We start from the raw sequence: 20730 nt of genomic DNA, 5'->3' as shown, positions 1-20730 counted from the left end.
AGTGCATCTATGTACACAGTGCACTCTGTACACACACAAATGAAACACGCACGCATGTATAACCACATACACAGAGCACATATGCACACACACTAACGCAGGGTGTACGTACGCTTAAGCGTACCTGCACGCTTAACCAACCCCGAGCAAGCGTGCATGCTGGCAAGCAAGCAGGCGCGCGCACGCACACACGCACACACAGACATACACGCGCACACACACCAGTCCTGGCAGGCTCCTGCCGCCAGCCCTGCCCGCCCGCCCGTAATTGCTCCCAGCCCCGGAGTCTGGCAAATCGCTCTTGCGGGGCGGCGGCTGCCGCCCCTGATTAATCCCAGCTTTTCCCGCGCCCCGAGCGCCGACGCCCCCGAACTGTGGCCCGGCCGGCCCAGCCCCAGCCCAGGCTCGTAATCAAAAGGCAGATTTCCGCGCCGGGCACCTGTTTGCAGGGCTGCGCTTCCTCCCGCTGCCGTGTTTTATCTCCGCGCGGCGGTGAATAATTCATGGCCCCGGGTCTGCTTTGCAGTCAAACGCGCTGCGTTCTGTCCGGCGCCGCCGCCGCCGCCCGCCGGCCGCTGTGATTTATTATTTACTAACGCTCGGCCGCGCCGTGTAAGGTGAGCATTGTGGCTGCTCGCAGAACTGTTACAATCTGGCCTCGTTAGTGGCCTTTCTTGCTGCCTCTCCAAACAGCGGCCCCACTTATTGATTTTCCCGCGGAACCTCTGCCATGAAATCCCACCGCTGCTGCTCTCAAAGCTGTTGCTATAAAGTCAGACTTGGCCCTTCTTCTCGAGAACAAGAACTCGTGTTTGGATGCGCTTTCTTCTTTTATCCATTTTGTCTTCTCCTCTGCCGAGGCGTCTCCCATTAGTGCGTCCCCCTCGGCTGGCTCCCTCCTTTCCTGGCGACGATGCACCGCTGCAGATAAGATGAGGGTTTTTCTTGAGACGGCGACAGGCCCTTCGGGGGAAGGCGGAGGGGCTTTCATGGTGGCAGCAGAGACAGAGTCGGCCTGGGAAAAAAAAAGTTTTCCTACCTTGGAAGTTTTCAAATGCAGAGAGTCTGATCCAAGTAGAGAATGGGCTGGCTTGTCTGGCTACTCTCCCTGTGACAGTAAAGACAGGATCTCTATCTCAGGAGAGCTCAAAAGAAGAGAAGCCAGAAACTGGAGGGACTTGGGGGTGCTCACTGTGTGCCAGGCACTTGGTGGGACTTTCTGATTTATTTAATCCTCCAAACAATCACATAAAGTGTGAGACCTGTGAGTTCCCGTTTTGGCTCAGTGGGTTAAGAATCCAGCTAGTATCCATGAGGATGCTGGTTCCATCCCTGGCCCCGGTCGGTGGGTTTAGGATCCAGCATTGCCTCAAGCTGCAGCAGGTTGCACATACGGCTGGGATGGGTGTTGCTGCACCTGTGGTGTAGGGTGGCAGCTTCAGCTCTGACTGGACCCCTGGACTGGGAACTTCCATATGCCACAGGTGTGGCCCTAAAAAGGAAAACAAACAAATAAACAAGGCAAGACCTAATTTACGCACAAGGAGAAGCTAGCAAGAGGCTCTAGGATTTAAACTCCAGGCCCGCTGAGGCCAAACCCTGCTTGCCTTTTCCTAAGCCACTCTACACCAGGGCTAGGTAATATCGGGACCAAACTTTGGTGTGGCCTGGGAGAGACCTGAGCATCCAACGTCCTCAGCATCCACTTCCATGGCCCAGGGAAGCTCCTCTGTTCCAGGAGAGCCACCCCAGACACAATTCCCATCCCTGGGACTGCCAGTAGGCCTGCAATTCCACCATGACAGCCATCCTTCTGAGTTAAGGGACCATAGGTCTAAAAAGGCTTATGGTTCTGTAAGTGGAGAAGCTGGGATGACCCCCCTGGCTGTACCTCTAGGGGGCCAGAGTAGGTCTAAAGTTTCCCGAAGTCAGCCTTTCACATCTTGCAGCTTGGCAGTGGATGGACCCTGGAGGCAGCACCCAGAGTTGGAGGGGGCCCTGGAGGGTTGACCTGCTAGGGCTCCTAAACCAAGCTCATGGCTTAGGGGCTCCACCACCCCTTTACCATGATGAAGAAAAGGTGCCAGAACTTTTCCTTCTTTCCTCTCAGTCTGTTCTCTGCCACATGAGACAAAGATGGGCTTCTAGAAATCGCTCCTGAACTTGGGGTAGGCTGCTGATGGGGAATGAGCAAGGGCAATGGTGGCCACAGGCAGCCTGAATTTCCAGGTTCATCTGTGCGGTTCCAAAAGCACTTGCAAAAAATCAGTCTAACCTCAATATGATAATCCTTCCTATAGCTACCTATTATTTTCTTGCCCACAAAGCCTTCTACTGTTAGTGTCTTTGTTTTGTTTTGTATCATGTACTCCTTAACCATCATTTATGGGGAACTTAGCAGCACCCAGGCAAAGTTCTAGGTGCTTGGAAACATGGTAATAACCAAAAGAGACAAAATCTTTGTCTTCATGGATCTAAAATGTTGGACAGGAAAACAGATTTTTTTTTTGGGGGGGGCTATACCTGTGATGTATGGAAGTTGCCAGGCTAGGGGTCAAATCGGAGCCACAGCAGCCAGCCTACACCACAGCCAGAGCAACAAGGGATCTGAGCTGCATCTGTGACCTACACCACAGCTCACAGCAACACCAGATCCCTGACCCACTGAATGAGGCCAGGGATGGAACCTGCATCCTCATGGATACTAGTCGGATTTGTTTCCACTGAACCACAACAGGAACTCCAAGGAAAACAGACAATTTTAAAAAACAAATAAATGTGTTGGTTATTAGCCACTCAGTCCATTCATGCTGCTTTAATATATATGTTAGATGACCAAAAGGACAGTGAATCTGAATGAAGCTGATGCCAAAATAATTTTAGGAAACAGATGAAGACATGAGAGGAATAGGGAGATATAATGGATCTTTGGAAAGTGACAGAACTGGAGAATTTCTTAAACATACTAAAAGGATTTGTTTGTTTGTTTTTTTGTTTTGTCTTTTTCTTTTTAGGGCTGCACCCATCGTATATGGAAGTTCCCAGGCTGGGGGTCAAATCAGAACCACAGCTGCCAGCCTACACCTCAGCAATGCAGGATCTCACTGAGCAGGGCCAGGGATTGAACCCACGTCTTCATGGATGCTAGTCGGGTTCCTTACCACTGAGCCACAATGGGAACTCCTATTAAAATTGTATATAGTAGAAGATATAACAATACATTTTATATAGTTTAACAAACTTGGAAAATGTGGATGTTTGTGCCTTACTGCTTTCTTTTCTTTTCTCTCCTTCCGTCCTTCCTTTCTTTCTTTCACCCCTTCCCTCCCTCCCTTCCTTCCCACCTTCCTATCATAATTTTCATAACTTGTCTATCTCCTTCACTAGAAGCTAAGTTCCATGAGGCCAAGAACTTCTGCCTGATTCAGTGCTGTAGTCCCAACACCCAGGCCTCGCACATAGTAGATATTCAGTAAATACCTGGTGCATAGATGGATGAAGGAATTTCTCCCTCTGACTCTGTCATCCTGCAGGTTGGCCTCTAAAGAGTCTAGGAAGGCAAAGCGCTGAGACTTCCCGACAAGCTACCCTCTGCCCTTTGGCTCCTGATGGGCTCAGAGCACAAGCGGGTTGGCCAGTTGCCCCATGACACACAGAGAAAACTGGAGTCTTGACTCATTCAGATGACAATGGAAGACTTAGTGCCAAGGGTCAAGGAAGGGTTGGGGCCAGAGCCCAGCTCCTGTGTGGCCAGGATGGGTCACAGACCCAAGGAAGGAGTCCACTGACTGTGCTCTGGAGTAGGGGACCTTCCCTTAAGCCACACTGGCAACACTCTGAGCAGCCATAGGTAGGCATGGGTGACATCGGGCAAGCAGAGCCCCTGCCCAGCACTGTCCCCCCTGCACACACTGATCTCCTCCATGTGCCCGGCTCCGTGCTGCGTGCTGGGTTGCAGTGGTGGACTATCCAGGGCTCCTCCACCTCGGCACCATCAACATTCTGTACCAGATAATTCTTTGTGGTATCTTGTCCTGTCCTTTGTAGGCTGTTGAGCAGCATCGCTGGCTTCTATCCACTAAATGCCAGTAGCACCCTCCCCTACCCCTACCCCAAGTCATGACAACATTTTTATGTTTCCAGCGTCACCTGAGGGGATAATTGCCCTGGCTTGAGAACCACTGGGTAAGACACTCCACAGGGAGCCAGCAAAGGAACTAGCCAATAACAATGCGCTAGGATGACTGTAATGGAGGAATGCAGAACTTTGCTTAAGGCTGGTCCAAGCTCTGCTCACACACTCCGGTGATGGGGAGCTCATTGCCTGTAGAGACTTTATCTTTCTTAAATCCATCACAGTCTTGGTCTGAAAGCTGCTCCTTGTGGCTTCCATCATTAGATCCGCTGCTGACCCCAAACAACCTTGTCTGCTCTCTTTTATACGGGTGCCTGGGGAACTTCTCAGGCCCCCAGTGTCTCCATGGCCACCCCCATCCTTGCATGACCTTGGAGATCTAGAAGAGACCGGCCTTCATCTAAACTCACGCTCAACTCACAGATAAGTCACTGGGGTCTCCATAGAGAAGAAGCTTGCTTTAGGTCACACGAAGCATCAGCAACCCAAATAAGACTGGAATCTTGTGTCTGGTTCTGTGTTCATTCTTCTTACCATCTCTATACACCCCAAACCTCAGGTTCTCCTTCATTCCCAGAGTATGCCTGGGATACAGAAGGTGGGTGCAGAGGGCCAAGGCTGTGTGTCAAAGCCGGAGTCCCTTCCCCAGCCCTATAAAGACACAAAAGTGGCCTTAGCCCGTGTAGCCCAGATCCTTCAGTAACCTCCCTCCTCTAGACACTGCTGGCTTTCATGTTATTTGAGTAGCATATGAAACTCTAAAATTAAAAAAATAAACCATTAGATAGGAAAGCAAACCTTTTAAAAAGGCAAATATTAACTCTACCGACAACTAAAAGATATAAAAGAAAGAACTTCAGTATACCAGATGACTCAGATGTGAATAATATTTTCAAAGTCGTCATAATGTGAATATTTAATGCTATGTTAACCAAATCTATATTAGGATACTGGTGGAAAGAAAAAGGCATGGGGTGGAAAGGTGAATAATCTTCTGTAACAAACATAAGCCCTCAGCTTTCATAGCCACAGATCAACACAAACACCTAAAAATGAAGAGATTAAAAAAGAGCTAAAGATATCCACTTCTGGAAGTTCCCACTGTGGTTCAGCAGTAATGAGCCTGACTAGTATCCATGAGGATGAGGGTTTGATCCCTGGCCCCACTCAGTGGGTTAAGGATCCAGCATTGCTGTGAGCTATGGGGTAGGTCGCAGATGCAGCTCTGATTCGATCCCACACTGCTGTGGCCGTGGTGTAGGCCGGCAGCTGCAGCTCTGATTTGATCCCTAGCCAGAGAACTTCCATATGCCACAGGTGCAGCCCTAAAAAAAAAAAAAAAAGAAAAAAAGAAAAAAAGAAAAGAAAAAGGAAAAGACATCCACTTCCAGCCAAAATGGAACTGCAAGAACTAGATTTATACTCCATGTGAAAGAATGACAAACCTGGACAAAACATATGAAGCAATGGTTTTTAAGACATTAGGTATGAGATAGTGAAGGACATGGATCCTAGAGAGATGGATAAAAAGTGAAGTAAGTCTACAATCTCCCCAGCTTACTGCCTTGAGACAGTTTCTAAGCCATGGCATAGGGAGAGGACACCCAGGTGGGACTGAGTGGACTGGCTCCCTGGGCGAGGTAATGGGAGTGAGGGATACAGGGATACCAGGCAACTAAAATATACAAGGAAGAGTACAGGAAAGGAGGAGGCTGCACAGAGACCTGCAGGTGGTCCCTGAAGTATTCAGCACATACAAGCGAGGACACTTCCAAGGTAGGGAAAGAACCATGCAGAAGGATTAAAGAGAATAGTATTTGTCATTCACACAGGGCTTGCAACGGTACCTGTGCCCAACAGCCAGAGTGGAAACCCCTCATAACTCGTGGAGCATGGAATAGAGGACTCAGAAGGGTTTCAATAGCAGGGAATAATTAGTCCCAGGCTAAACCCAGCTCTAATCTTGCTAGAGACAAAGAAATTCACTTCATAATGATAATGGGGTCCATTCAAGAGGATATAGTATTCCTAAACTTTTATGCACTTAATAACAGAGTTTCAAAATATATGAAGCAAAACCTGAGAGAACTGCAAGAAGAAACAGATAAATCCACAATTACAACTGCAAATTTCAATGTCTTTTTTTCAATAATTCATAAAAGTAGGCAGGAAATCAGTAAGTCTATATAAGATTTGTATAGCAGTACCAGTCAACTTGACCTGATTCACATTTATAGAACACTCCACCCAACAAGAGCAGGACGCATGTTCTTCACAAGTACACATAGAAAATTCACCAATATAGACCATATTCTGGGCCATAAAATAAGTCTCAATAAATTTTAAAAGATTCAAAGTATGTTCTCTAACCATATGGAATGATGTTTGAACTCAATTACAGAAAAATGTCTGGAAAACCTCCAAATGTTTGGAAACTAAATGATACATTTCTAAATAAACCATGTGTCAAAAAAGAAATCAAAAGAAAATTAGACTTCTTGAAGTGAATGTAAATGAAAAGATAAACTATAAAAGGGTGTGAGATGCATCTGAGAGAATATAAAGGGAAGTTTATAGCACCAAACATGCATATTACAAAAGAAGGGTTTCATATCAATGACAGCTACTTCCATCTTAAGAAACAAGAGAAAAAAAAAAAAAAACCCAAAGGAAAAAACTGAACTCAAAGTAAGCAGGAAAAAAAAATGAACAACAAAGATCAAAGTGGAAATTAGTGAAATAGAAAACAGAAAAAAACAATGGAGTAAATTATTGACATTAAAAGCTCGTATTTTGAGTTCAATAAAATTAATAAATCATTACCCAGGTTGATGTGGAAAAAGAGAAGACACAGATTATCAGTCCTAGCACTGAGAGAGGTGAAATCACTACAGGCTCTATTGTTATTTAAAAGATAATATTATGACAAGTTTATACCAATAAATTCAATAGCCTTCATGAAATACACAAATTTCATGAAACTACCCAAGCTCACTCAAAAACAAATGGATATTCTGAATAGCCACATTTATTAAAGAAATTGAATTTTGCCAAAAATAAAATCCTCCTCCTAAACAAAACTCTAGGCCAAGAAGGCTTCACTGATTAATTCCACTAAATATTTAATAAAGACATAATATAATTCTATAAAAAGGGTTCCAGAAAATTGAAGAGGGTGAACTATTTCCCAACTTTCATAGGCTAGCATTATAGTGATATCAAAACCAGACAGGGGGACATTACTTGAAAATTACAGATCAATATCTGTCTTGAATACAGAGGTAAAACTTCTTAAGAAAAATTTTACCAATTTACATACAACAGTTTATAAAAAGATACTATATCATGACCAAGTAGGGTTTATCCCAGGAATGCAAGGTTGGTTTAACACTTGAGAATCATTTCATGCAATTTATTATATTAACAAAATGGGAAAAAATAAATATTTCAATAGATACATGTAAAGCATTCAAAAAAATCCAATATTCCTGATTTTTGAAAAATTGTAGTAAACTATGAACAGAAGGATACTGCCGCTACTTGATAAAGGCATGTATGATAACGCACAGCTAACATGCTGAAACACTGATTGCTTTCCCCCTACGATGAAGAACAGGACAAGCATATCCTCTCACCTCATTTCTATTTAATACTGTTCTAGAAGGTCTAGCCAGTGTGATCAGGCAAGAAAAACAACTTAACAACACCCATATTGGAAAGGAAGAACTAAAACTGTCTTTGTTCCTGGATGACATGATTATCTACACAGAAAACCCAATGGCATTTACAAATACACCACTAGAAGTGTTTTTGTAAATGCCATTTACAAAATTGGCAGCTGAATATAATGAGATTGCAGCATTCAAGATCATTATACCAAAATCAATTATATTTCTATAGGCTATCATTGAATAATAGAAAATTGGAATAAAACATACCATGTACTAGAAAATATGAAATGCTTAAGGATAAATTCAACAAAAGATGGGCAAGATCAGTGCACCAAAACCCACAAAACACTGATGAAAGGTGTTAAATAAGACCTAAATAACGAGAGAGATGTATCATAGTCCAGGCACTGGAAGATTCAATATTGTTATGATATCAACTCTTCCCAAGTTGATTTACTAATCTGATGCGCTCTCAATCAGAAGGAAAGTTTCCTTGTGGAAACTGACAAGCTGCTTCTCAAATTCATACAGAAATGCAAAGAAACCCGAACAGTCAAAACACTTGAAAATGAAGAGCAAAGCTGGAGGACTAACACTATCTGACATCAAGTACTCAATATAGCGATCAACAGAGTGTTGCACTGGTGTCAGGACAGACTTAAAGATCAATGAAGCAGAATAGAGCGTGTACACATAGATCCACACATCCACGGACAACCAATTTTCAACAAAGGTGCAAAGAGAAATCAATGAAGGAAGGATAGTCTTTTCCATAAATGATGGAAAATTATTGGATATCCATATGCAAACAAATGAGTCCCAATCCATACATCTCCCTAAGTATAAAAATTCATCACAGACCTCAAAATGGATCACAGACCTAAAATGTAAAAGCTAAAACGATAGAATTATTTTTTTAAAAAGGCAAAAAGCTTTGTGTCGTGGACTTAGGTCATAGATTTGTTTAAAAACACATCCGAAACATGCTCCACAAAAGATCAAAATAAATCAATTGAGCATCAAAAAAACTAAGGACTTCTGCTCTTTGAAAGGCACTGTTGAAAGGATGAAAGGCAAGCCACAGACTGTGAGACAGATATTTGCAAATCATCCCTCTGATAAAGGACTTGTATCCAGAATATGTAAAGGACTCTCAAAACTTAACAAGAACAACAGAAACTCAATTTAAAAAAAAAAGTCAAAAGATCTGAACAAATACTTTACCAAAGAAGATGTACAGATAGCAAAATAAGCCCAAGAAATATGTGCAACACCATTAGTGATTAGGTAAGTGTAAATTAAAACCACAACGTGATGGCACAACACACCTACTAGATATACACCTATATCACAATGGCTTAAAAAGACTGAGGGTACCCACATCAGTGAGGGTAGGGAACAACTTTACTCCTGTACATGGCTGATGGGAAAGTAAGATGGCACGACCATTTGGAAAGTTCAGTAGTTTCTTGAAAAAGCTCTGCGTATCATATCACTGAATTATTCCACTTCAAGGTATTTGTCCAAGAGAAATCAAAGCATATGTCCATACAAAAACTTGTCCCATGGGGGCCCATGGCAACTTTACCTGTAACTGCTGAAAACTGGAAACAGTCTCAGTGCCCACCAAGTTAATGGATCAGCAGTCATGTATCCATACCATGGTATACAACTCGGCAGCAAAACTTGTTAACTGCTTGTTAAATGCAGCAATACGGACAAATCTCAAAATAATTATGTTAAATGAAAGAAGGAAAAAAAAAAGGATACATATGGTGTGATCCTATTGGTATAAAATTTTAGAAAAGGCAAACACATTGGCAGTAACACAAAGGTCAGTGGGTGCTTGGGGAGGAGTGGGAAAGGGGAGTTGGGGAGACCACAGAGAGGGAGGGTCAAGGAGCAGGAGGAAATCCGGGGAGACGATGGAGATGCTCATTAACTTGACTGGGGATGGTTTCGTGGGTTTAAGGACACATCAAAGTTTATCGAATTACATACTATAAATCTGTAGAGTTTATGGTATGTCAGTTATATCCCATGAAAGTTGTAAAATTAAAAACCGGCTGAATATTATATAGAAGTGCAATAAATAGTAGAAGAATGTTAAGAGTTGAAAGGGGATGCTTTAGGGGAGGGGGGACTGCAGGTGAGGAAGGGGGAGGAGGAGGCCCAAGACGCCTGGTCTTCACTAAACCTTTTAAAACTACCTGTCTTTAAAAGCCATACATATGGGAGTTCCCCTTGTGGCTCAGCAGTAATGAACCCGACTAGTATCCATGAGGTTGTGAGTTCGATCCCTGGCCCCACTCAGGGGTTTAAGGATCTGGTGTTGCCAGGAACTGTGGTATAGATCACAGATGCGGCTCAGATCCTGCATTGCTGTGGCTGTTGTGTAGGCTGGCAGCTGCAGCTCCAATTCGACCCCTAGCCTGGGGGAGATTCCATATGCCGTGGGTGTGGCTCTAAAAAGACAAAAAAAAAAAAAAAAAGCCAAACATATATATTATATTGATACTTTTTCTTAATTAAAAAAACTAAGTCACACACACACACACACACACACACTCTCTCTCTCTCTTCCTTTCTGAAGCAAGCTAGCCCCTTAAGCTTATGGTATTTCTCTTCTGGGTCTTTTGCAGCTTGTCTGTTTGTTTGCCCCTGAGTGATATATTCCACATCCAGATCACCATCCACCAGACTCTGGACAGGGAAGCGGCACTAAAGGATAGAGGTTTTGTGTTCGATAGGAGCCTGGCAGGACCTGGGAAGATCTTTCTGGAGCCCTGCAGAGTCCCGCATTAGAGGCTTACCAAGGAAAATCAAGGGCAAAGCAGAAATGACAGGCTCCCAGGCAGCAGGCAGAGCAAAAATGGCAAGATCCCAGGAAGCCAGTGGATCCGAGGTGCAGGGATCCCAGGGAAGCACAGGGCTGGGGCTGAGCACCCTGGCCTGGGCTTATAGGAAAGCCCTCTCTCTCCCCAAGGGGCTTGCCTCAGTGTACAGGCCAGTGCCAACTAAGTCACAAAGATTAAACAGATTGGCTCTGGGCTCCAAAATATCTGGACCCAAATCCCAGCTTTCTCCCTTTCTGGCTGGTGATGGACTTAACCACTTCATGGTTTAATTTCCCCCTCCCTAAAATGGGGCTACTGACAACGCATGACTGGCAGGGGTGCTTGTAAGGATAGGATGAACCAATGCATATAAGGACCTCTGAGCAGCTACCTGGTCAGAGTCAGGACCCAGGAAGTGTGGCTGTTTACTGTGAACCATTTCCCAGATGCACTGGGAAGCAAAACCCTGGCTTCAAACCCCAGCTCAGCCACTTTGCACCTGCTGAGCTTGGGCAAGTTGCTTCCCCAACTTGAACTCCATTTTCTCACCCATAAAATGAAGGTGATAATAGCTACCCTGGAGGGTCACTGGGAGAGTGGAATGAACTCAACTGCTTTGAACAGGGGCTGGAGGACCAAGATGATTTTCCCATCATTAGCTTCGCAGCTGGGGTTTGGCCCCCTCATCTCCTCCCTGGGGTGGGACTTATCCTCACACCCCTACACTTACTTTGGTTCTTGAAATATATAAAAGCTCCCAGCCACACTCTCAGGAAGCCTGCATGGTGTAAACACCTTGACTTTGGATTAACTGAGACTGTGTGACCTTCAGCAAGTTACTAAGCCTCTCTGAGCCTCCCTTTCTTCATCTCTGCAGGAGACATGATGATGTCTCCTACATCATGGGGCTGCTGCGAGAATCCAGTGAGATAGTATGTATAAAATGCCTTGCACACAGTAGGTACTCAATAAACGTGAGTTTTTCCCTCCCTGTCCCCTTCATCTCTCTCTTCTCCAGAAGGGCGGTGAGGGACCAGGAAGTGCCTGGTCCGCAGTGGGTCCTCAGGAAGTGTTTTCCAGGTGAGTTACTCACTCAATGAATACGGTGATGCCTAGGAGAGAGGCCACCCAGATTTCTCCCCCAGCAGGCCCGCCCGAGTGGCCGACAAATCTATTATAGATGCCTCACATCTCGATAAATATTTCAATGCAAATAAATAAAGGATGCCATGGGCCTCTCGGTGAGTGACTCTTCACAGCTCACTGCACACAATGTCTATCCCTGATTCCTGCCCAAAGTCAGGGTGTCCCCTGGGATCCTTCGCTGGCTCTAGCCGGACACAATGTGTGCTGATGTGGGGCCCTAAAGAGACATGTAAACTGGCTCCTGGCAGAAGAGAGGTGTCCTCTCACTTTGGGATAGCCCGGGGGGACACAAGGGAAGCTGAACTTCTGTTCCATGGGGTGACATCCTTCAGCTCGTCATTGAGGAGTGACAGGGACTGTGTCTCCACATGTCCAGCCTGGTCTGTGCTGGAAAAAGTGGCCACTGAAGTTCTCTGCAAAGGAGTTGATTAGACGGTGAACCAGGGGTCACCTTCCAGGCTAATCTGAACTTCACCCTAGGCTCCTTTTCCAAGGAAGAAAGTCTGAGCCTTACAGCCTTTTGGCTCATTCACTCATTCATTCATTCATTCACATGTTCAAAAAAGGTTATGAGCAACTGCCATGTGCCAGGGGTGAGAAACATGGGGTGGATAAGGCAGCCAAGGCCCTCCCTGTGGGAGGCAGAATTCTAGGATGGCGGCCAGAATCCCACCCCACCTCCTGCCCCGCATCCACGGAGCATGGACAGGCCTTGAGAATATGATGGGACTTTACTCTGTGATCAAGTTATATCACAAAGGAGAAGGTTTGTTTTTTCTTTTTTTTTTTTTTCCCAGATGTACTTAAAGTCTCAAATCAGTGGATTTGGGGTTAAGTTTGAGTTAATCAAAAGGGAGATTCTCCTGAGTGGGCCTGACTGAATCGGGTGAAACATCTTTAAAAGAGTAACTGCGTCTCTTTTGTTTGTTTGTTTGTTTTGTTTTTTTGGCTGTGCCTGTGGCATATAGAAGTTCCCAGTCCAGGGATCAAACCTGTGCCGCAGTAGTACCAGAGCCACAGCGATGACAACACCAGCTCCTTAACCCAATGAGCCACCAGGGAACTCATGACTGAGCCTGTTTGGAAAAGAAATAATTTCTCCTCAGGCTCTGAAGAGGTAAGCTGACATGTGTGGGAGGGGCCACAAAAAGGCCATGTGACAAGGAACTGTGGGTCACCTTTTAAAGCTTAGCTTGTCCTGCCGTCTCCTCTGGCCACTCCAGCTGATAGCCAGCAAGAAAGCAAGGACCTCAGGCTCTCAGCTTGAAGAATCTGAGTCCTGCCAACAACCAGGGCACCATGGAGCCTGCCTGACACCTTGAACGCAGGCTTGAGACTATGGGCAGAGAACCAGCTAAGCCAAGCCCAGTCTCCTAACCCAAGGAAATTGTCAGGTAACAGGTGCAGGTTATTTTAACTTTTAAAGCAACTATGTGGCTCTTGTTCTCAGAGTCTGCGGTGGGTGACGTACAGCTCCAGCCTGGTAGGACAAGGACTGGCACAGTGATGAGCCAGGAGGCTGTGGATACTGGAGTGGAGACCTGGCAAAGGAACTGGACTCAGGGAGGCTCCAGAGGGGAGGAGGAGGAGGAGGGTGAAGAGGAGGAGGAGGAGAGGGAATGGAAGGAGAGCCAGGTTTCAGGAGGATGCAGTGGCAGGTCCAAAGGCCAGCGCTGAGCAGTTGGGCTGGTGGCCGCCAGAACGGGAGGAGGTGAGGAGTGCCGAATGGCAAGGAGCTTGGGAGGTCATGCTCAGACACTGGGACTGTGTCCTGGGGGCAATGACATGCTCAGACCGAACCTTCAGAAGACCACCCTGGCCTCTGGCTGGAGGGCAGATTGAAGCGGGTGGTTCTGGAGGCCATGAGACCAGTTAGGAGGATGCTGCCAACCCAGGAGAGAGAAGAGGGGGTAAGGACCAGGAAGGTGGTGGTGGGAAGGTGAGAAGGGGCCAATTTTGAAACATATTCAGCAGGGGCAAGGCACAGCATTGGATGATGACACGGGCAGCTGTCAGGAAGGCACAGGGTACCAGGAAGACATCCAGTTTCTAGGGTGGATGGTGGTGCCATGGCTGAGGAAGAGGCAGGTCAGGGGAAAGAGGAGACCACATTAAGAACAACAGAAAAATGTATGTGACATTTACTCTGATCCAGCGCTGTTTTAATGTGCTTTACCTACATGAAGTCTTTTAATCCCCCCCTTACAGCTCCGTGACTCAGGTACTATCATTATTCCTATTTTACAGATGGATAAACTGAGGCACAGGGTACTTAAGCATCTGGCCCAAGGCAGCACAGCCGGCAAGTGTCAGGGCCAGGATTTGAACGCAGCCAGTCTGGCTCTCGAGCATGAGGTCTGGGCCATCTTGCAATGTTCTGCTTATGAAGTGCTGCATTAAAGTTGTAGGACAGATGCCTGGGTGGTGCCACCAAGGGGAGCAGTGGGACAGAAAAGTCTGAGGCTCAGGAGAGAGGTCTTAGCCTACACCGAAGGCCTAGAAATGGTGGGTCCATAGGAGTCCACATGGGTGTCCAGAAGGAGAGGGTTTGGGGAGGGGCAGGGGAAGATGGGAGAATGGACCTAAAGAAAGGACCAGGCTCTGCGGAACTGCGACGACTGGGGCCTGGGCTGAGAAGAAGGCACCCTGCAGGATGCTGAGAAGGACCAGCCAGAGGAGGGGGGCCCCAGAGAGCGAGGCATCAGGAAGAGCATGCATGAGGGGGGACCAAGGGATGAGCACTGTCCCATGTCATCGAGGCTCCGAACCGCTGTCCTGAGTGACCGTGCGGAGAGCAGCAGAGTGACTGAAGAAGACCGACTCTTGCTCTCCTTCTCAGCCCTGCTCAACTCTGTGCCGGCCTCAGCCCCTGGCGGGCTCCCCCATGGGGCCCGAGATGGCAGCCACGCGGCCTCCCTGAGGACGCCCAAGCCTCGGTGCACAGAGCGCGCCTCTCCCTGTTTAGCTCCCATCTGGGGTCATGGGACCTGGATTGAGACGTTTCTCCAAGAAGGACCACATGAAGATGGGCAGGGCTGGGGTCTTTTTCGAAAGAAAACAGAGTTACCCAAAGAAGAGGGCATGGGTACAGAGCTCCACAGAGAAGGGCCACCCACACGGTGGCCACTGCTGGTCCCCCCAGCAGCCCAGAGCCTGGCTCCACATGGCTAGCACAGTGATTAGCAGCCTCAGGGACCTCTCTGCTCACGGGAACGCTGAGCCTGGGCGGTCTCTAGGCCTTTACATGTCGGAGTCCCTGGAAGTCCACCCAGAGGGCTCTCCCCTCCCCTCTGCTCTGCTGCACTGGCTGAAATTCAAACCTTTGTACTGAACAACTGCAGCAGTGATAGGAGTTTATACTTGACGTAAACACATCTAACCCTAGGAGGTAGGTACTATTATCATCCTCCCTTTACAGATGAGAAAACGGAGGCACGGAGAGGCCCAGAACCTTGTCCAAGGTAAACAGCTAGTAAGTGGCAGAGCTGGGAGTCAGGCCTTGACCGTCTGTCTGGCCCAGAGTTCATGCTCTTAACTAGCACAGCACAGCTCCTCTCACTGCTGCTTATGGAACAAGGTATGAAGGTACCATCTGCACGTAAAGACCTATGGATAGACATCTACCCTGTTTGAAACTTCCCATCTAGGAGGAGATGAATCACTATGGGCCCACAGGATAAGCATCCATCCATCCTTTCTCCTTCCTTCTCTCCATCATTTCCTTCCTTCCTTCCTCCCTCGATTCCCTCTCTCCTTTCATTGAAAGATGATTTGCTATGACCTCTCTGCATCCAGAGTGTGTGCCCAGAATGGGGTTGGAGGCCTGCGGAGTGGCCAGGCACATGGCCCGGACAGGAAAACACGCAGAGTCCCCTTCCTCTGAGTAGACCCCAAGTTAACACATCTTATCAGACTCCACTCTATAACTCAAAGCACAAAAAACCAACCCAAATCTCAGGATGGAAGCAATTTCTAGAAACCGGGACCAGCCTTTCCCGAAGTCTGTACCTGCCAAACTGGACAGACAGCCAGACAGACAGACAGAGGCTGTGACTGCGAACAGATGCAATTAGGAGCTGAGCCGACAACCCATCTTGCACACTTCCGGAAACACAGGGAGATCTGGGGCGTCAATTATTTAAACCCTAATTAACATAGCTCTGCATGTCTTTTTTGGGGGGCGCACTCAGAACACACAGCATTGTTATCGTGGAAGAAAAGAGAGAATGAAATATTGATGGGGGTCGGCTTTGTTCTCTGCTCAGCAAGAGCGGGCTGGTTGTAGGAAGCGGATTCCCGCCGTTGCTGCAGCTTTAATTAGGAAGGTCGGTGGCTTCTCCGGCGTCTTGGATTCCTTTAATTTCCACAGAGGGAAGCGGCTTCTGAATTTTATTGAACACAGTTGAATTTTTATTTTCAAAAATCAAAACAGAAACAGTTCTTGGCATCTGTTATGAGCACTGGGTGTTATTTGCTCTTTAGAGATAAAGTTGTTTTTATACGGGGAGAGAGAGCCAGGGAAAACGGGGCCGGAGATTTGTCCTGGGAAAGATACTCAACTGGGAGATGGTAGTCAGCAGAAAAACAAACCTCCACTCGACCCAGCTCTGCCTGGGCTCCCAGCGCTCTGGCTGGCCCGAGAAATCCATCTGACAACCAACGGTGTGAGCTGAGTTTGAGGTGGTTAACTCTTGGGGCCCTGGAACCTGATCTGCTTCCAGAAGTTTCTGGCGCAGGAAATCAGGTGGAAAGAGGTCACTGAGGCCCTAGGGATGGCAGGGGGGAAGGCCAGGGAGGACCTTTGGGAGGAATGGGAACCGGGGAAGGGGGGGAGCTGGACGGAGGAAACCCGGGGTTCAGGGGTGGGGGACAGAATAGAATATAGGTGCCAGAGGGGAGGGGACCTGAAAAGGAGGGTCCCTGGTGGCACCCTCAGAAGTCATGACGAGCGGCCTCCGAATGCTCGATCCCAGGTCCACATGGGGTGGAAGAAGATGCCGTGGAGAAGAGCTCAGGTTTAAATGGTGTTTCACCTTCCTCTTGCTCTTTTTTGATGGTCGGATGGATGACAGGTTCACTCATTAAGCATATGCCATGCATGTCCCAGAAGCCAGACATCTAGTGGGTACCCGGGGGCCAAAGGGACAGAGCCACACTTGCTACTCAAACAGCAGGACCAAGAGCAGCCCCAGGTGACAGAAACTGGGGGCAGGGTGGTTTCGCTAAGTGGTATCTGAGAGGAAGGAAGGGAGGGGGGAGGGAGGGAAGGAAAATGCCTTTCAAGGTCAAGAATGGGAAGGAGGACGTCCCAGGCAGAAGGCCCAGCCTTTGCAAAGGTGGGCAGGGGTGAGAAGACAAATCAGAAATTTTCTTGAGCTGCAGCAGAGGAAGCAGATGAAAATGAGGTCTGTTCCAGTGACAGGGTCTCTGCCAACTCAACCTCAGGATGCAAAGCAGATGAACCACTGTGAGTGGGGTGCAGTTCTGCCTGAGCCTCAGGGGGTAGGGGGGTGGGTGCCCAGAACACGCCCACTCATTCAGCCCAGGCCAAAACTCGGCAGGCAGGCCCTGGTGTCCTTCTTTCAGTACGAGATGAGTTGCAAGGGATGAAGATGTGGGAGCATGAAATGAAATCATTTTTTAAGCTCTAAGTACTCAGTTCCAGTTGCACCTGGCTAGCCTGGAGCATTTACTCAACAAACACAGAGCACGCCTGTTGCAGCAGGTACAGTCAGAATTCCACCCACAACCCCCTGGGATCTGTGTCCCTCCTTGCTACACACTGGAGTCCGGCCCTGGGTGTGCGATCTTTCCCAACAGCCAGCACCTGAGTCTTTTTGTCAGTGGGCTGCCCTCAAGTTGCTGGAGCATTCTTTGCCCGATGCATGGAGAGCCAGAAGTGCCTGGACTCATACATCCCTTTAAAGCAGCTTGATAGGTGTGGGGTGTGAAGGCTTCACCCGCCCTTGAGCAGGACACCTTAAATGTGTGACTCATGCTATCTCTCGCCCAAGGTACCCATGGCAGGACTTTGCTTGATATGTGCTCTTTCTTGGCCTCCTTCCTTTCCCTGTCCCACTTCCCCACCCCCCATGGAGTCTTCCTAGACATGCTTCCTAATGCATCATTTCAGCAGACTCTGTCTCAGGGTCTGCCTTGGGGATCCCAGCCTAAACACCCACTGTGTGGCAGCCATTGTTTTCCGCCCTGGTGTCACAGCACTAAAGAAGACACACCTGTGCACACCCACATGTGACCAAGAACATGCCAAGCAACAATCTAGGGGATGCAGCAGAAAACGAAACCATCAAGAGCTCCTGCCTGGAGGAGCTGAGCCTCTCCTGGGGAAGACAGACAGCTCAGCATTAAATAAATGAGACAGTCAGGAAAGGCCTTCCCGAAAAGGCAACATTTGAGTAGACACTTACAGGAGTTGGGAAGGGTACAAGCCACAAAAATAACCCATGTTAGAACTGTGTGAGTGTTTAGGCGAGAGGCATCAGCCAGTGCAAAGGCCCTGAGGCTGCATATGCTTGGAGTGTCCCAGGAATACCAAGGAGGCCAGTGGGGGGGGGGGGCAGAGTTTACAAGGGGGAGAATAAAAGGGATGAGGGACAGAGAGGCATGGGATGTAGGTCCTATAGGATTTCTGCATTTCATTCAACATCCATTAGTTTTTATTCTGCATGTGGTCAGAACCAGCAGAGGGTTTTATTTCTGCCTCATGCTGAGCAATTTCAACTCTGTTCAGAAGCCCAGGTGGGAGCTGGCCCTGAGAGGCCACAGGGATGCGCCACTCAAAGTGGATTTGTGAAGAATAGTGCCATTCAGGTGGAGACTGGTCTCTCCCGGAAAGGCTTTTTGCACCAGCTGCCACAAGAACACAGCTCTCTGCATCTTGCTACACGTGTGCACAAGGACATTAAAGGGATCCTACCACACACGCACGCTGAAGCTGCTGCTTTTTTTTCCCCCCACTTGCTTATTTATTCAACAAGCATCCAGTGGGCTCCTTGACATGTCATGTGCTACTCTGAGCTCAGGGCCACCCTGGTGAACAAGGCAAGACAGGAGCCCCACCTGAGCAGACCTCACATTCCAGCAGGGGAAATGGATGAGAAACAAATGATCAGAAAAACACGTAAAATATATTTCAGGCCGTCCCAGAAAATAGGTCGGACTAGGGTTTTCAACTGGGAAGACTTTGCCTCCAGGACACATTTGATGATGTTTGGGGACATTTCTGACCAACATAACCTTTGGAGGGTGGATGCTACTGGCATCTAATGGGTAGAGCCAAGAAATGCTGCTAAACATTCTAAAAGGCACAGGACAGCCTCCACAACCAACAGGTATCCAACGCAAGATATCAAGAGCTCAGAGACTGAGAAACCTGGGTACAGGGGAGAGGGTCATGGAGAGAGTTATTGAAACCAGGATGATCTGGGAAGCCAGGATGGTCAGGGTACTTCCCCAAATGTTACCTCCATTCAGAGAGACATTTTTGGCAGAGACGTGAATGAAACTGAGGAATAAAATACCAGGGAACAGCATTTCAAGCAAAGGGAACAGCCAGTGCAAAGGTTCTGAGGAGGCAAAATATTTGATGTGTTCAAAGAATACATGTAGACAAAGCTCATCTCTTTTAAAGACCTCAGGATATTCCACTTTGAGAATCAGACACCTCAAGCAGCACAGATTTCATTCCAGAGTCATTTCTAAACATCCTCCTCCAAAAAAAGCAAGGCAACCCTATTCACCAGAAGGGCTGTGGCAGTGTTGACCCCACACGAGACTCTATCTAAGCTGAGCATCTTGGTGGGAAAAGAATACTTCCCTCTAAGACAGAGCAACTGACCCCTTTGGACTTGGCTCTGCAGCCCTTTCTGCAGGACCAGGGGCCCAAGCATTAGGGGAGGGTAGGCCCTCCTGCTCACAACCTTGTCAGGAAGTAATTCCTCCCATCTGCATAATTCGGGCCAAATATTTGCAAATTTCATGCCCATGATGATTTATTTTTTCATCTCACAATAACTTGGAAAAGTTAGTGGGTCCAATGGCATTACCCTGACCCTCCATTTTATAGGTCCACTGACCTCAGAGAGAAGCCAGGACTTGTCCAAGGGGTTAAAGACAGCTAGAGCAAGGGCTGGGGTCCGTGACCTCACTTCCAAGTCTGCCTCCATCTTCAGCCCTGTTTGCCAGCCACAAAGCCCCGCCAGCCCCTCTTCAATTTTATAAACAAGGCTCAGCTCTGGGAGTCTCCTTCTCCCAGGCCCACACCCTCCTTGCTGTGACATTTCCTCTTCCCCCCTTGAGTCTGCCTCCCAGGGCCCAGCCTCGCTGGAGGCTTTGATTAAATATGCACCTCCTAATCTCATCAGAGGCCAGAAACATGCATATATGCAAATCAACATCTGCTCCTCTACTCAGGGAAGGATCTTCCCAGAGTGCTCTGGGAAAAGGGGCCCAGCCCAGTGAACTCTGAGGGGAAGGCTCCAGAACATCCGAAAGTCGCTTCAAAATCCCTGGGTCCCTGATGAAAATTCACTCCTAATGTAACTGGAGGTTATACTTGAAGGAACAATAAAGAAACAGACCCAGCGTGACCCACCTCAAGCTGCATCGTCTTCCAAATCAAGCTTTTTCTGTATTACAGGACACATGGTCTGGCCCCTGGTCCAGCGGAGCTGCCGCCGCTGGCCAATAAGAGAAGCAGCAGCTGATGGTCACTTCTGGCTTTGATGGATGTCTTCGTGGCCAACTGGAAGGCACAGGACGCTTTACCGGGAGCATTGCTGTGTTCACGCACAGCACCCACAACACCGCCTCAAAGTCTCTGTGGCTTGAGACTGTGACACTCCATTTCTCACGCGTGTGAAGTCGAAACAGTGGCAGAGAGCGGGGAGGAGGAGGATCCTTGCACCTTGCGGCCCTGCCT

Source organism: Phacochoerus africanus, chromosome 8 (assembly GCF_016906955.1).
Source record: "Phacochoerus africanus isolate WHEZ1 chromosome 8, ROS_Pafr_v1, whole genome shotgun sequence".
Taxonomy (NCBI): domain Eukaryota; kingdom Metazoa; phylum Chordata; class Mammalia; order Artiodactyla; family Suidae; genus Phacochoerus; species Phacochoerus africanus.
Note: the sequence above shows the minus strand (reverse complement) of the source record.